The sequence below is a fragment of the Protomyctophum bolini genome (assembly GCF_963924005.1).
Source record: "Protomyctophum bolini genome assembly, chromosome: 16".
Classification (NCBI taxonomy): domain Eukaryota; kingdom Metazoa; phylum Chordata; class Actinopteri; order Myctophiformes; family Myctophidae; genus Protomyctophum; species Protomyctophum bolini.
In genome coordinates this window covers 20,909,822-20,924,817 of record NC_137877.1, presented here as the reverse complement: position 1 = coordinate 20,924,817, position 14,996 = coordinate 20,909,822, and the positions used below count along the sequence as shown (strand labels likewise).

At 42.5% G+C, this 14,996-nt stretch overlaps 1 protein-coding gene across 1 annotated transcript in view; it reads left to right on the top strand.

The window, feature by feature from the left end:
- The window catches only part of thsd7ba (thrombospondin, type I, domain containing 7Ba), a 235,165-nt gene that overhangs the window by 89,055 nt on the left and 131,114 nt on the right, over positions 1-14,996 (top strand). The gene's annotated exons all lie outside the window — the stretch shown is intronic.

Below are 14,996 nucleotides of genomic sequence, written 5' to 3'. Positions count from 1 at the left end.
GTCGGGTTCAATCAAATGTCAATCCAGACAGCATAAACACCATGTTCCATCAAAACCATGATTCACTCTTGATAGGTATAAATGTAGGTTTGTCGTCTGACACGGCCACTACACTGCATGCGTGTGCGTATACACGCACACACACAAACACGGACGGACGCACACGCCATCATGCTGAAAGACAGGAGGTGTTACTGTTACTGTGGGTACATTTAATGCTCCGTTATGCAAAATGAAAATATGTCAATTGCAGTGTTGCGAGGAGACCTGTTAAGAGTCCAACATGTCATGTGAGATACTGAAAATATTATTTCCAGCACTTACCGCATTGTCCTGTTCATCCTTGATCCACAAAAGATTTGAGAGGCAATTATATAAGCACTGAGAGGCACATTAGAGACAGAAGAAGCTTGTGTGTGTGTGTGTGTGTGTGTGTGTGTGTGTGTGTGTGTGTGTGTGTGTGTGTGTGTGTGTGTGTGTGTGTGTGTGTGTGTGTGTGTGTGTGTGTGTGTGTGTGTGTGTGTGTGTGTGTGTGTGTGTGCGCGTGTGTGCGCGTGCGTGCGTGCCGCATGGACTGTAAAGTATTATGCCCCGCTGCCTTGCACAAGCCCACCCTGACAGCACTGGGGGAAAGCTACTCAGATTTTTCAACATTGAATTTACAGTATGGCATTAATATTACCTTAGAGTTGTTGTGTAGAAATAATTAAAAAAAGTCTCCCCCTTCTCTTAGCCTAGAACTGGAACTTAAGTCTAGAACGTGGGGCCATGTGATCAGTGACATCACGAAGGTGTACTCTTCAGGCTTGGACAGGGATGTGAGTTATTGTTTCCTACAAACACCACAGGAAATAGCGGCTGATTGATGGATGGGATCTGTGATTCAGAATGTTGGAGAGTTTGCTGCGTTCTGCTGAATGGTGATGCAGATGCTGGGAGCTGTGTTGGTTTGTCTAGTCATTATTTATTAGAGCACCCGCAGATGACCACAGAATGAGGTAGTGTGGCTGATTAATAACCGAGGGACAAAGGGAACAGAGATGACAGATGGAGGGTAGGTGAAGTATTTAGCCTCAGCAGGTTCCCTTCTGCAGGATACCTGACGTGGGTAATCACTTCTTCTGTCAGAGAGAAAATAACGAAAAGAATCTCTTAGCTTGCAGTCCTTGTAGATTTGGTCCATGGCAGCACAACAAAATTGTTTTGATCAAAAACATCTGGTTCGCCTCTAAGTAACAGGGTTGATTTACATGTAAACCACAAAAACAATTGTGGGATGTGAGAAAGCTGCGCTGCACTGGCTGGTCTTGCCAGATAATCGGCTGACCAAACAAATGTCTGGCCCCAGGGATGGTCAGCCTATTAACTGGCAAGAATTATCCCACCCCCACTAGAGGGTAAGAAAAAAGAAAAAATCTAACCAGCTGTACTCAGATCTTCAACTGTTTGATACGACTACACTTCTCCTTTATCAGCATAGTCAGCAGGTACAGTAGACTGCGGGTATTGTACCCTCAAAGGCACCATTGTCACTTTACCTGTAGTGTGGTGACCCCGGGGACACACGCTATAAAAAAATGCCAGTTTTGCTGCCTATATGGCCATTAGTTCAACTCCTGTGCTTACGAGTGAGAAATCCCCAGGTCAGCAGAAGGCAGCCAGACAGAAGGAGTGAGTGACATCCTATCCAATTACGTGTCACCTCCACACAGCCGGGTGCCAAGAACTTGAGCAGACCTCACGAGACAAGCAATTACACCAAAAAGATTCTGATCACCACACAGGGGCCACTGTAGACCTTCTACCAGCCTGCCACTGTTAAGCTGCATATCTCACAGTGATGCTAGCCCTTGTTACTTGAGTGCCATCATACGGATTCCCTCAGGAATGTGGATAGATTTGTTTCCATCTATCAAATCTATGGGTATTAACTTTTTAAAGGGACTAACTACACCATGAATTTTGATGAACATGTCTTTATATAATTGCCAAAAGGTGGAGATGTGCACTTACGCCAGCCATTGCCTAACAGCGACAATTTGCGCTGACGTCGGGCATGTCCATTTTCTGCATAATCCACCTGCGAGCCGCCGCCCCGCCACATACACAAGTTGAACTCTATGTAGCAGACACTGCATGCTGGGCTATTGTTTTGCTCTTGTCTGCAGTGGAGGACTGTCCTCAAAACATCTGTGAATCTATTAGAGTCAGCAGTCCCTTCCACTGAACCCTGTTAGTTCTGTCAGTCACTGCACTTGACTGGGCTACACAGAAACAATGGTTCTTAATGGTTCTTTAAAAGGCTATTATGGTTCCACGAAGAACTCTCAACAACTAAAGAAACTTTTTTTTTAAGTAAGTGATTTTAGGTAGCAGAAATGGTTCCTCAAAGAATATGTTTTTCCTTTGAAGCTCCTTTTAACTTTCCGTCTGTGGCATCATTTTGAAGAACCAGTTTCGGTTCCAGCTGGCACTGGGGTTTCTGTGTGTATGGTTGCAACCCGTTGTGCAATTTGAGTTCAGGCACTCTTTACCTCATGGCGTTCTATAACTCTCTGAAGTAGTTTCATGCAAAACGCAGAGACCACTGACAAAGGATGATTGATTATACACTTCGAAGTATATAATGCACAAATTATCCTCTGCATGATTAAGTGTGATTTCGATTTAGTTAATAAATCAGAGCCTAGAAGGTAGTCAACGCATATAATATAAATGTATGTGGGACTATAGCCTTTTTTGTGTAGATATTGAGCATTGTTCATATAAACAAGTGAACCTGGCACTGAGGCCATGAGAGCTGAGTGGTATAAATTATAACATGATGTACATTGGGGACATTTGTAGTATTGTGCCCTGGGGGGAAATTCATTAGTGAGGGCTGTTTAAAAGCTGCGTTTTGATGCTCATATCCTTTGGGGGAGCGCTATACCTCTGTGACTATAGCTCATTACACAGGCAGTGGTAGAAACACGCACGCACACACACACACACACACACACACACACACACACACACACACACACACACACACACTGTAGTGTCATATTTGCACTTAAGCATACAGTACTGTCCCTATTTTGGGGTGAGTGTTCGACGCGTTGAGACCTTGTATAAACCGCTATTTTCAGCAATGATATTTGGTGCAGAGGGGGAAACATTAGGCGGCCTAGTATAGTCCCTTGGGGGACTCCGGTCAAGTTTAATGCAGTAGAGTTAAAAGTGGTTAATGAACGTTTATTGCTGATTTACTATTCAAACCGAGATATATTCAGAAATCTCTCTCTCTATCAAAAGCTGCTAATCATTTTGTGTGGTGCAAGCAAGGCGAGCTCCGGCGGTTGATGTGTCCTTCTGCACAGCCACCGTTTTATCATCACTCAGAATGTATTTTTACTCTCTGTCGGGTGGAAACCTCCTTTTCAGGATTAATATTTAAAAATATCAAAACGCACCGCTTCACACCGCGCTTCGAGTTCACGGATCGGATACTTTTGCTATTTTTGTGTGACACTGTAGTTGGGCATTGATTCATGAAAAATGGACCAATTCAAAATAAAATGTTATTTATTTATTTAATTAAATTAAAGCGACGACGATATCCTGAATTAATCCCAATTTAGCAAGCAAACACCTGTAATTAAGGATGCATCTTTCTCGCTGCTCATGCATTAAGTGTGATGGAAGTGTGGGGGTGAAGGACGGCTCCATACATAAGGACACCCCAGTGGCAGTGGTATCATTTAATTAAAACAAACAAACAAACGTGACAAACAGTGGTGCAAAGTAACCAAGACTCAAGCACTGTACTTAAGTGTACAGTTTTGAGGTAGCCTACTTTGTATGTACTTCTTCTCCACTAGAATATACAGTAGATCTCAGAAGCAACTTAAAAGTACTTTTAAAAAAATTACTCCACTACAATTAATGTTTCAAAACATATAATACGCCCAAGAAGTGTATACTTCAGATATTCAAAAATAATCGATCTACGTATAAGCTCACCACGTACGCGTTGCAATGCAACGCATTGTGAGCTTGTAGATCTATTTTCAAAGTACTTTGATACTTTGGTACTTTACGTATATTGTATTGCCACTTTTACTAAGTAAGTAAAAAAAATCTTGCACCAGATGTACCATTTAATTGCAAAGCGCTGTGACGTTGGGCCTAGGGTCAGCCCAGTTAGGGCCCAGGTAGGTAATTTTCGGGCCTGTTGAGAACTCTAGTTTTTGGCTATTGGCTATACGCAGTGTTTGATGCGGTCAGTGTCGTGATCTTCATATAGACAGCCATATATGGAGCATGTCACGAGGCGTGACTGACGGACTGACTGACATGAGGCGTGACTGCGACCTACTTTCGCAAACAAACCCACAGATAGAATTAACCACTTTTACCCTCTGACCTTATATTTTAGAATATTTTAGGGAAATAGCGAGAATAGCAGATCTGCAAGCTCACAATAATGTTGTAGAGTAGCTATTTTTGCAACACTACACATACAACTCGTATAACAAAGTATAAAATAGGGCATTGATATTTAAGTGGATAAAAGATTAAAATGATTACTTAAGGTTTCCGCTGTACATTTATAATTTAATTCCTTTATTTCCCTCAAGGGAAAATCATTATTGACATAGATATGGAAATGATACTTAAAACATTTAATAGAAAGCAAAAGAGAAGTGCTGAGCTTTTGTTCCTCTCTCTTCATTATGTTTCCAGATTGGACGTTATGAAGTGAAAAAGCAAAGAAACAAACAAACAGCAGCCATACTTGTAGCTGAAGTAATTGATTTGGACTCCGATCCTAGTCAAAGCAATTAAAGTGCTATGAGCAGTAGAGTGTGAAACACATTGCCGTCACCAGTGGAGTCCGGACGGTACAACGTATTACGAGTAGGCCTATCTGTACTTAAAAGCTGAAATATGCTCCAAATGTGCCATTGTGTATTGTTCTGTCTGTTGGGATGTTTTTCCTGTACGGCATGCTCCCCCCCCCCCCCCCTACCTACCCCACATTTTACATTCTGCTCTATCCTACACTGACAACATTTAATCCTGTATACTAAAATTCGGAAATGCTGACACCTGTCTCGTCCTGTAATGTGGTGTGCTGTCCTTCCTGCAGATTTAGAGATTAGCTGAAACAAGTCTGTGAGAAACTTAGCGTTTGCCTACTTAATTCTGCATTGTTTGTTGATTTTTTGCTGGGAGGAATATAGGCCTATAGCAAGCTCATTTAGCTTTTTTACCCACTTAATCCATTTAGACCTGAGGCCGATTCTACAAATGCCTTATAAATCCTGACAGTTTTCTGAAAAACATTCTCAAACATTTTCATGTCAAGGACCCCCAAAAATATATGTAATTGGCCACTGACCCCCATCTGAAAATATGTAGTTCAAGGTACCCCCCCAGAAGCAAAGATTTGAGTTAAACGTTCGCTTTGAAAGAATATATTATATTCAAAGATCTGCGCCACATTTTCACGATTTAAAAACAATAGCAGATCTACAAGCTCGTATCGTGGCACTTGGTGCCGCGCTATGAGCTTGTAGATCTGCTATTTTTCAACAGCTAAAGTGTAACATGATGCTTAAAAAGGGGTTCCAAAAGGGGTTCCCGTTAAACCCCAGCAGTCTGGGGAGGGCAACAAAGTGGTCCAAGTACAGCTACAACTCAGGTCCAGTTTCACAAAGACTATAAAGAGTTGTTTGTTCATTTTTGCATCCTCATCTTGTCAGCTAGAGTCATTTTAAAGCTGTTCTACCACGCATTTGCATCCAGGTCTCCGGCGTAAGTGTTTTACCACTGAGTTAATAGCAGAGTGGGCGGTAGAACAGAGGGATGGTTCAATCCCGGCCTCCCCCCAGAGTTAGTGTCCTTGAGCTAGACGCTAGAGGTAGAATCCCAATGTGCAAGTTTGTTGCCTTGCATGGTTTCTTCCACCATCGGTGTGTGAATGTGAATTTGTGAATGTAATGCACATATGTAAAGCGTTTTGAATAAAATCACTACAGTATGATGAATGCATTTACAATTTGCCTCTAGAAAAACCTCATTGCTGAAAATAGCAGACCTACAAGCCCATGCACACTTTGCTGAATATTCATGCCCAGAATAAGGATGTGAGGGTTCATGTTAATATATTGGTCAAGTTAATTTAACACATACAAGGAAACCGAAAATGCCTCACAGGAAAAGAAAAACAATATATAGACCCTGTGTCCCCACTCTGGGGATTCTGTGGCGCTCACAGTCCCTGGAGCAAGGGCAGCAAAGAAACGAACAGAATCTGCATGAAATAGCCTGCAGAAAAGACTGGGAAACTTCTGGAGCTTGCTGCTTCTCTTGCCGAGTTCAAAGGCTTAGTTAGGGAAATAGAAGATGAATGTGCTGGGAGTTGTCATTGCTTGGAACAAGTTGTTGACTGGTTGCCAAGCGGCTGAGGCACTGCTCTGCTGTGCTTCTCTCTCACTCTCTCTCTCTCTCTCTCTCTCTCTCTCTCTCTCTCTCTCTCTCTATCTCTCTCTATCTCTCTCTCTCTCTCTCTCTCCCTTGCCCCCGCGCCCCTCTCTATTTTCTCTCCATTTCTCTCAATCTCTGCCTGATGGTGTTGTCGGCGTGTATTTGACGGCGCTTTTATTTTAGCAGTTGCTATTACAACTCAACTTAAAGCGTTTCAAGATTGGATGTCGGGATGTTTGCTAGTGGGTGAATTACCATAAGTCTCATGAAAAATGTAAGCCTGCTACAGTTTGTGTGTGTGTGTGTGTGTGTGTGTGTGTGTGTGTGTGTGTGTGTGTGTGTGTGTGTGTGTGTGTGTGTGTGTGTGTGTGTGTGTGTGTGTGTGTGTGTGTGTGTGTGTGTGTGTGTGTGTGTGTGTGTGTGTGTGTGTGTGTGTGTGTGTGTGTGTGTGTGTGTGTGTGTGTGTGTGTGTGTGTGTGTGTGTTTTTTTCCCCCATTGTAGTCAAGGATATTCTTTTCTTTTTAATCAGGATGGTGATGGAATAGTAAATAATACTGGGGTTCCCTGCAGGGACCGGGTGGCCCCCTGTGGTGTGAGCAGCAGGGTTGTAATGTAGCCGCCGTGGGCTTCCTGTTTGTCTGTTGCTTTTCTGAGATGCTGAAGTCCTACTTTATAACAGTAATTTTAGTCTTTTTGGCCACACATCTGGTACAGTAGCTCTGTTGTAATTACAGTCTGTCTATACCAGTTGAGACTTTTAATATCTAAAAAAAGAAATGTAAAAGACCATTACTGCATCAACATACTATACTATAAAAAACTGGTCAACATCGGCCAAATTGTCAAATATACAGAAAGAAAGAGCCACTGTTCTATATGGAATTACCACTCCAAAAGGAATGCTGGGCCCTATAGCGCCCAAAGACAAGTTGTCAGAAACCGTAGGTATTTAAAATACATGAATAAATATGTTTTCCAGGTTCATTTCTGGTGCCTGGAGACTCATTTTGGCACGAGTCTCAGGGCAGACACAACAAATGCTAGAGAGGTTGTCAAAAAAAAAGTTTGTGTGGAATGGTTATTGTGAAAATTATACCCGTGAAATATTTTGTTGAGAAAGTATGACTTTAATATCCATTTCACATGGGAAGCGACTGACGTGCCTAATAATTCAATTTGCATCTCAGTGAGAGGCGAGAGTTCAGGTTTGGGCAGCATGAGCAATCTGACGAGTCTGATGCTCAATCCCTTGAAATTGTCACGTTCATGCTCGCCTCACGCACAGAGTAGACCCGCCTGTGTCAAGAGTTGAAAGTTTGTTTTCTATGCCATTGCCCATTGATTCTCAAAGTGGGGTTAATTTACCTTAGAGTTGTTATGTGGAAATAATAAATAAAGTACCCCCTTCTGTTTACCATATTGGAGGTCTAGAACGTGGGGTCATGTGATCAGTGACATCACAAAGGTGTATTCTTTGGCCTGCAGAGTACACCTTTGTGATGTCATCATCTTAACCACTTTATCCATGTATAATATACTTTTGCTGGAGACCTCAACATAGCCAACATAATATGTTGGCTATTCAAAAATAGCAGATCTACAAGCTTACAGTGCGACACTTCATGCAATTGTACATCAGCTTTTTTAAATATTAGAATTAAAAGAATTCAACACAAATCTTCTCTCCTGGACAGTCCCATGGCCAAATATATATAAATTTGGGCTTCCCTGGCACAAAACAACAACAACAAGGTTGGTAAATACTGTTTGTATGTTTGTATGTAACGCATAGAAACACGTCTATTCAAATGAGCGACTGTCGTATGCCAAAAATAGCTGATCTACAATCCTACGACGTGGATCTGCTATACTGTATTTTCGTCACACGACACCGTCAGACGACAGGGCATATGCGGGGGCTCGGGAGCAGCTGATGGTGACAGATGGAGAGTTGATTATTCAGTGTTTAGGAGATATACAAGAGAGAAAGCACGTGTGCTTGTGTTGGGTTAGGGCTCCACTGTCAGAAGAATCACTCTCAGTCGCCCCTCCATAAATCATAGACACGCACGCACGCACGCACACGCACACGCACACAAACGCATACACACACACACACACACACACACACACACACACACATGCATACTCACACACGCACACACTCATACACACGTATCGGTATAGCTGGAAATTGCCCCCGCTGTACCAAAGTGTTGCTGATACAAGCCAAGGGTGGGTGACCATAAAATAATGCCATCAGTGACCACAGTGGAATGTGAGGTGTGACAGGGTGCTCAGGTGGAACAGAGGTACAATACAAGGCCAGCATGTCAACACAGCTGCGCCCATTCCTTGCAATGGTTAAAATGTGGAGCTGAAATATAGGTAGTGTTACACATTATAGTCCCATGCAGCATCCCTATTCTGCGCATGTGAACATTTGGCCACATTAGCCGATCTGCACCTTACAACATGTCAGATTGTGACACGCTATTTTTGTCACAGTGAATTGGTGTGGAGGGGGAGGAATGGAGGATAACCTGTGGGGATACCTCAACAAAGTATACAGTATCTTGCTTGCTCTGGGTAGATCTTTGTTGGTTTGTAAAGTGTCTTGAGACAACTTGTTACTGGAAGCGATGATGGAAAGCTTGTCTGAGGACGACCTAGAGAGAGATCTACAAGCTCAAAATGCATTGATTCACGGTGCATTTTGAGCTTGTGGATCTGTTTCTTTTGATGCTTTTGTGTGACGATGCAAAAAGTTAGAATATTCTGCCCGACGATAATTTATACAGTAGAGTAAAGCAGTGGATCAGGAGGTAGAGTGGCCGCTTGGGAATCGGACAGTTCCCAGCTCCCCCATGGTAAGTGTCCTTGAGCAAGACACTGACACTGACCCATAAAAATGAATGACCAGAGGGCCATGGATCACCCCAATCCATTCCCCCACCACATCTAACGAGGCGATCAGCTCCCTCAGGAATAAAATGTCAGTGTCACACCACACCTTAGCTGTTTAAAGTTGTTATGCACACTGTAGCGCCTATTTTTGGTTTCATGAATCAACATAATTTGCGAGGAACAAATCACTTATTGTTACATCCTAGACCTTCATGCGCTGTCATCACTTTTCCTTTCCCATTTTGTTTATTGCATTGTACCGGCTCTGAATAAGAAGTGGGCAAGTAGCACTTATGATAATGTGAGCACCAATGGAGCCACACTGGAAGTCTCCATTAGTATTGCACACCTGGGAAGCATAAAGTCAATGATATGCTCCGATGAACTATGAAACAATTCAGCAGTCTGAAATATTGCCCTCTTAAGCAGAAAAGCAACAGCATGAAAGCAGTGCCGGGTGCCACCGTGGTCATTGGCCTGGGAAGCAGAGAGTTAACAGCAGCTCCTACTGATGCACCTTTCAAAGAGCAGCACATAAGCGGTTTCACTCAGTTGTCATTTGAAAGCAATTTGCTAGAGCTAGGATCTCATTATTATATCAATTTAGTTCCAATTATGAAAAAGAGAAAACAAATTATTATTTCCATAGCACAGAGCCCGATGACTCCGGAAGAGAAGAAATTATGACCAACGTAGGTAATCAAATGAATCGTCAAACTGATCTCATCTCTCTGATTGCGATCAGATCTGCATCCGTCATGTTGTGGGGGTTATAGGACTGAAGGACGGGGAAGATAAATTAACTGGGCTGACATATTAATTGAATGTATTCATCCACTCTTTTCAAGATGGAGATGTTTAACGAAGTGATTTTCTCAATCTCCCCAAGTGACAGGCACAAGGTCACAAACTGTGGGCAGGAAATTTCAAAATGTTGATCATGCCTCTGTGTTGTAAGTTTTCCCCTACATTATTGAAATACAACTTTAGAAGAAGTGAATTATTTTCTCCCACTTAATGAGGCTAAATAACCCTGTTCAATCTTTAGCTATCAGTGGTTAAGCTACTATAGTTCTTTAACAAAGACACACATTACAATATGCAGTGTTGAGTTTGTGTATGTGTCAGACAGGCTGATCGCTCATAGGCCTGTTTGAATCAAGTGAGCACTGGGCAGTCACCCGCTTCGAATGTTATCAACCGATAGCATTCTGTTTTACCTTGTTCCACTTTAACCCTACGTCCAGACAGACAGACAGACAGACAGACAGACAGACAGACATATGCGGCGGCAGTGGCCCATGGGGTAGAAAGGCTGTCTTAATTCCTGGCTACGTGTTTAATTGCCCTTGAGCAAAACACTGAACCCCGGTGCCTTGTATGGCTTCCTCTGCCATCGGTGTGTGAATGTGTGCGAGACTGGGTGAATGTGAATTGCATTTTAAATCGCTTTGGAGAAAAGCACTATGTAAATGCATAGATAGATAGATAGATAGATGGTAAATAAATACAGGTGTGCCCTTACATTTTTCACTTTGGTAAAACTAGCTAGAATCTAGTTTCTAGATGTCTGGGTGTCCTCTATGGACAAAAAGAATACTTTGAGTAACTAGATATTGCATTTTTTCTTTTTACTGTCCAATAGAATACGTATGTCTATGATTTTGGATAGTTTGATTTACTGCCCAGCCTTACTTCCCTGAGGAGAGAGGGGTTTAGTAAAGTTGCAAAGGATGCATTTCCAAGATGTTTTTCTTTCCTTTTTTTTTTAACCCAATTCAGTCAAAGCCAACAAAAGCATCTGACAGCCAGAAGATAAATACAAGTGAGCTGTTAGGAGAGAGAATGCAGAGGCTTTGACCTCCAGCTGAGTGATCACCACATTAACGGCTTAAGAAGTGATACTTTCTGGTTAAACCAAATGTTCTAATGACAATTAGCCTATAGTGTGTTGTGTTTGTTCAGAAACAGAAAGGACCCATTTGGTCCATTTGTTTGTCAGGTTAGTGTCTAAAACTCAAGGGTAGTTTTAGTATGCTTTTGTTTATTTCCCTGGGTTGCTCTGTGTGTCATTTATGTTTGTTAAAATAAATGTAATTCTTATTGAATTCACGTAAATAGCACTTAAGACTGTCACTATAACACTTTTGGCATTAAACACCTTGTTATTAAAAATAACCACCCTAGACTCAGTGAGTCGACTGTACTGTACTGTACTGTACTGTACTGTACTGTACTGTACTGTACTGTACTGTACTGTACTGTACTGTACTGTACTGTACAAGCCCTCCTCCCTGGCCTCTGTGTCTGTGTGTTAGGCTGTGCAACAGTGACACTTGGTGGTGAACAGACGCTATAACGCTATTGGACAGACAGACCCAGGGACACACAGGTTGCACCACTCAAAAATACTCTCTCACACTCATGCCTGTGTGTCAGTGATCACCCTCCCCTGTGCCAGTGTTGGCACCCATATTTGCCTAAGGTTGCCTACCCCCTGTTTCAATCAGGCCATATGGACCCCCGTAACTCTGAGGGTGTGTACTGTAAATGGAACCAAATGGACCCGTAATGCATTTGGTTCCATTTTGCACACCCTCAGAGTTGTAGACCAGCTAGGATCAGTGTCTCCTGGATCCCTCAAGAACCCCCCAGTGGACCCTGGGTTCCCACGTTGAGAACCACTGCTTTGCGGAGGAGGCCAGTAGTGGCAGTTATAATCTTAGATTGTTAACATACTGTGACAGGCTCCTCAACAGATCACAAGAAGTAATTTGTTATTTCCAAGAACCTAACAGACTACTGCCTTTATACCTACCACAGAATTGCTTCAAAGACTTTTAAAAGACTAAAGTTTGACACTCTCTCACATCTTCCATTACACAAGACTTTGAAAAGCGTTGGAAATCTGACACCCTTTCACATCTAAAGACAATGTGTTTAACAGATTCATCATTCATCAAGAGTTGATGGTGTAAAGTTATTTTCAAACTTCAAAGATATGGGAAATATGCACTGAGAGTGCTGGTGTGTATTCTTTGATCTGGTGACATACATTTGGCCATTTTGTGGAATTAACATTGCAAGTTACTTGCAATGCAAGTACCTTGCAATGCAAGTTTGATTCAGACCAGGTGTGTCTGCTGAAATCAACCATGACCCTCCCTATGCATGTATTAGTATTAGCACACAAAGGTGTCTGTCTTCCTGGACTGTGGGGATCATCTAAGGTTTGCAGTTCAATGCTTCAACATGTGAATTGGGGAACAGTGAATGTGCTACAACATAAATAATTCTGACCCTATCCTCTTAAACCACAGATTGGGAAGCACTGCTCCAAAGTAATAATTCAACCTTTTTGTTTATCAGAAAGAATCCTCCATTAAAAGTAATGCATTTTGTTGTTATAGACTCTATAACAACAAAATGCAGGTTTTCCACCTGCTCTCATGTCTCTGTGCTCTATAATATAGAGCACAGAGACATGAGAGCAGGTGGAAAACGGACAAACACAGAGGCACGCATGCACACATAGAGGCACACATGCACATGCACACACAGAGGCACGCATGCACACATAGAGGCACACATGCACATGCACACGCACACACAGAGGCACGCATGCACACGCACACATAGAGGCACACATGCACATGCACACGCACACACAGAGGCACGCATGCACACGCACACATAGAGGCATGCATGCACTCGCACACGCACACACAGAGGCACGCATGCACACGCACACATAGAGGCACACATGCACACGCACACGCACACACAGAGGCACACATGCACACGCACACATAGAGGCACACATGCACACGCACACACAGAGGCACACGCACACACAGAGGCACGCATGCACACGCACACATAGAGGCACACACGCGCACACACACGCATACACACACATACACACACACATTACACAGGCACGGAAGCACACACACACACAGGCACGCACACAGGCACGCAGCCATGCACAGTTGCACACACACGCACAGACCTCTGTTTAATACAAAGTAATCCGATCTGCATGAAGTCACATTATGAACAAACCGGCCTGGGACCTGAAATGTGTTTGACAACCTGAGTTAGAGGAAGGAACTGAACCTAGGTTTTCCTTCTAAAAATCAAAAGTATAATTTTTGTAGAGCAACCTACCTACGAAAGAAAACAGAAGCATGATGCCCTTTGAATTTTCCTCACATTCTTTCCCAAATGATTTCATTAATAAGTTATGAATTATGAGTTATTAATGTATGACGTGAGAAAGACAATTTCTACTCTGAGAAATGGGGAACAGAAAGCAAACAGCAGAATACCAAGAAATGTCATTGTTTCTTCAGTAATTAATACTGGCAATGCTTCTTGTACTAATCTGCTCTGAACACAATCTTGGTTTACTCAAATCTCAGCTAAATTTTCACATCACAAGTTCACAATATAAAAGAGTGGGGTACTGTACATTATTTTGTGCAAGCTTTCAGAGGTGTGGACTCGAGACTTGGCTTTGAGATTCAACTTGGACTTAAAGGCGTAGTGAAATGACACTTTTAGACCAATCAGAGCGGCCCATTCCTTCAGGCTATGTAGCCTCGGTCCCGTCACTTATCTGCGAAAAGAAAAGCCAGCTGTGTTTGGAGGAACATACAGCTATTGTAATCAAACAGGTGCATGAACACAAGATTAATTTATATTCACAAGGGCAGTGGTACATCATCACGCAGCACATCACGCAGCGTTTTGAGCACCCGGAAGAACTCTCTACTTCAAATGTTGGTGCCCAATATGTCCATCCCAATTCAATCCGCTCCCTTACTGACTCACTGATCTATGAGTCTGAATCTATGTAAAGCGCTTTGGATGAAAGCGCTATATAAAATGAGAGTTTAATACCTCCATGCCCGTGGCAAAAATCTGCAGGGTGTGCAGATCTTATCGGAATGACAGCCATTTTTCCAATACCTCATCTAGAGTTTAATTACATCCATGCTAACCCCACAGGGGTTAATCAACAAAAACACTTGGATCTCTGTTGTATCCATCTTACAGGCCTAGGTTGGCCTCATTGGATTTGCATGTGACAGGCTTGGTGGTGTGTGGTTAAATAATTGCTAATATTGCACTGCAGAGCCTGGAGATGGAAATTGACAAAGCCTAATTTCTCAGCTCGGCAAAGAAATGAGAGATCTTCATTCTAGGCCTGATTGAACTGCAAATGTAACTGCGCTGCAGGGTGAATCGAATGCACGCATGGAACGCAGAAAGAATATCCATTCGCTTTTTCTTGAATTTAAGTGAATCTGGTGCTTTATCAACAAGAAAATGTTTATTGCCAACTACTGGGTTGATTGCTTCATAGTCCTTTCCTTACTCCTCATGAATAAGGCAAACATGAAGGTTAAGTGAACGGCCTTAAATTGGGCTAAATTGCAATCTGTGTGGGAGCCGAAATTTAAACCAACAAACTCAAATGTATTTTTAAAGCTTTATTGTTATTGTTTAATGCACTCTCTTTCTCAAACGGCTTGATATATGTATCACGCTGTGACACCTTGTGAGTGGTGTCAGATCTGCAATTTTTTGTAATAAATGAATAGAATAG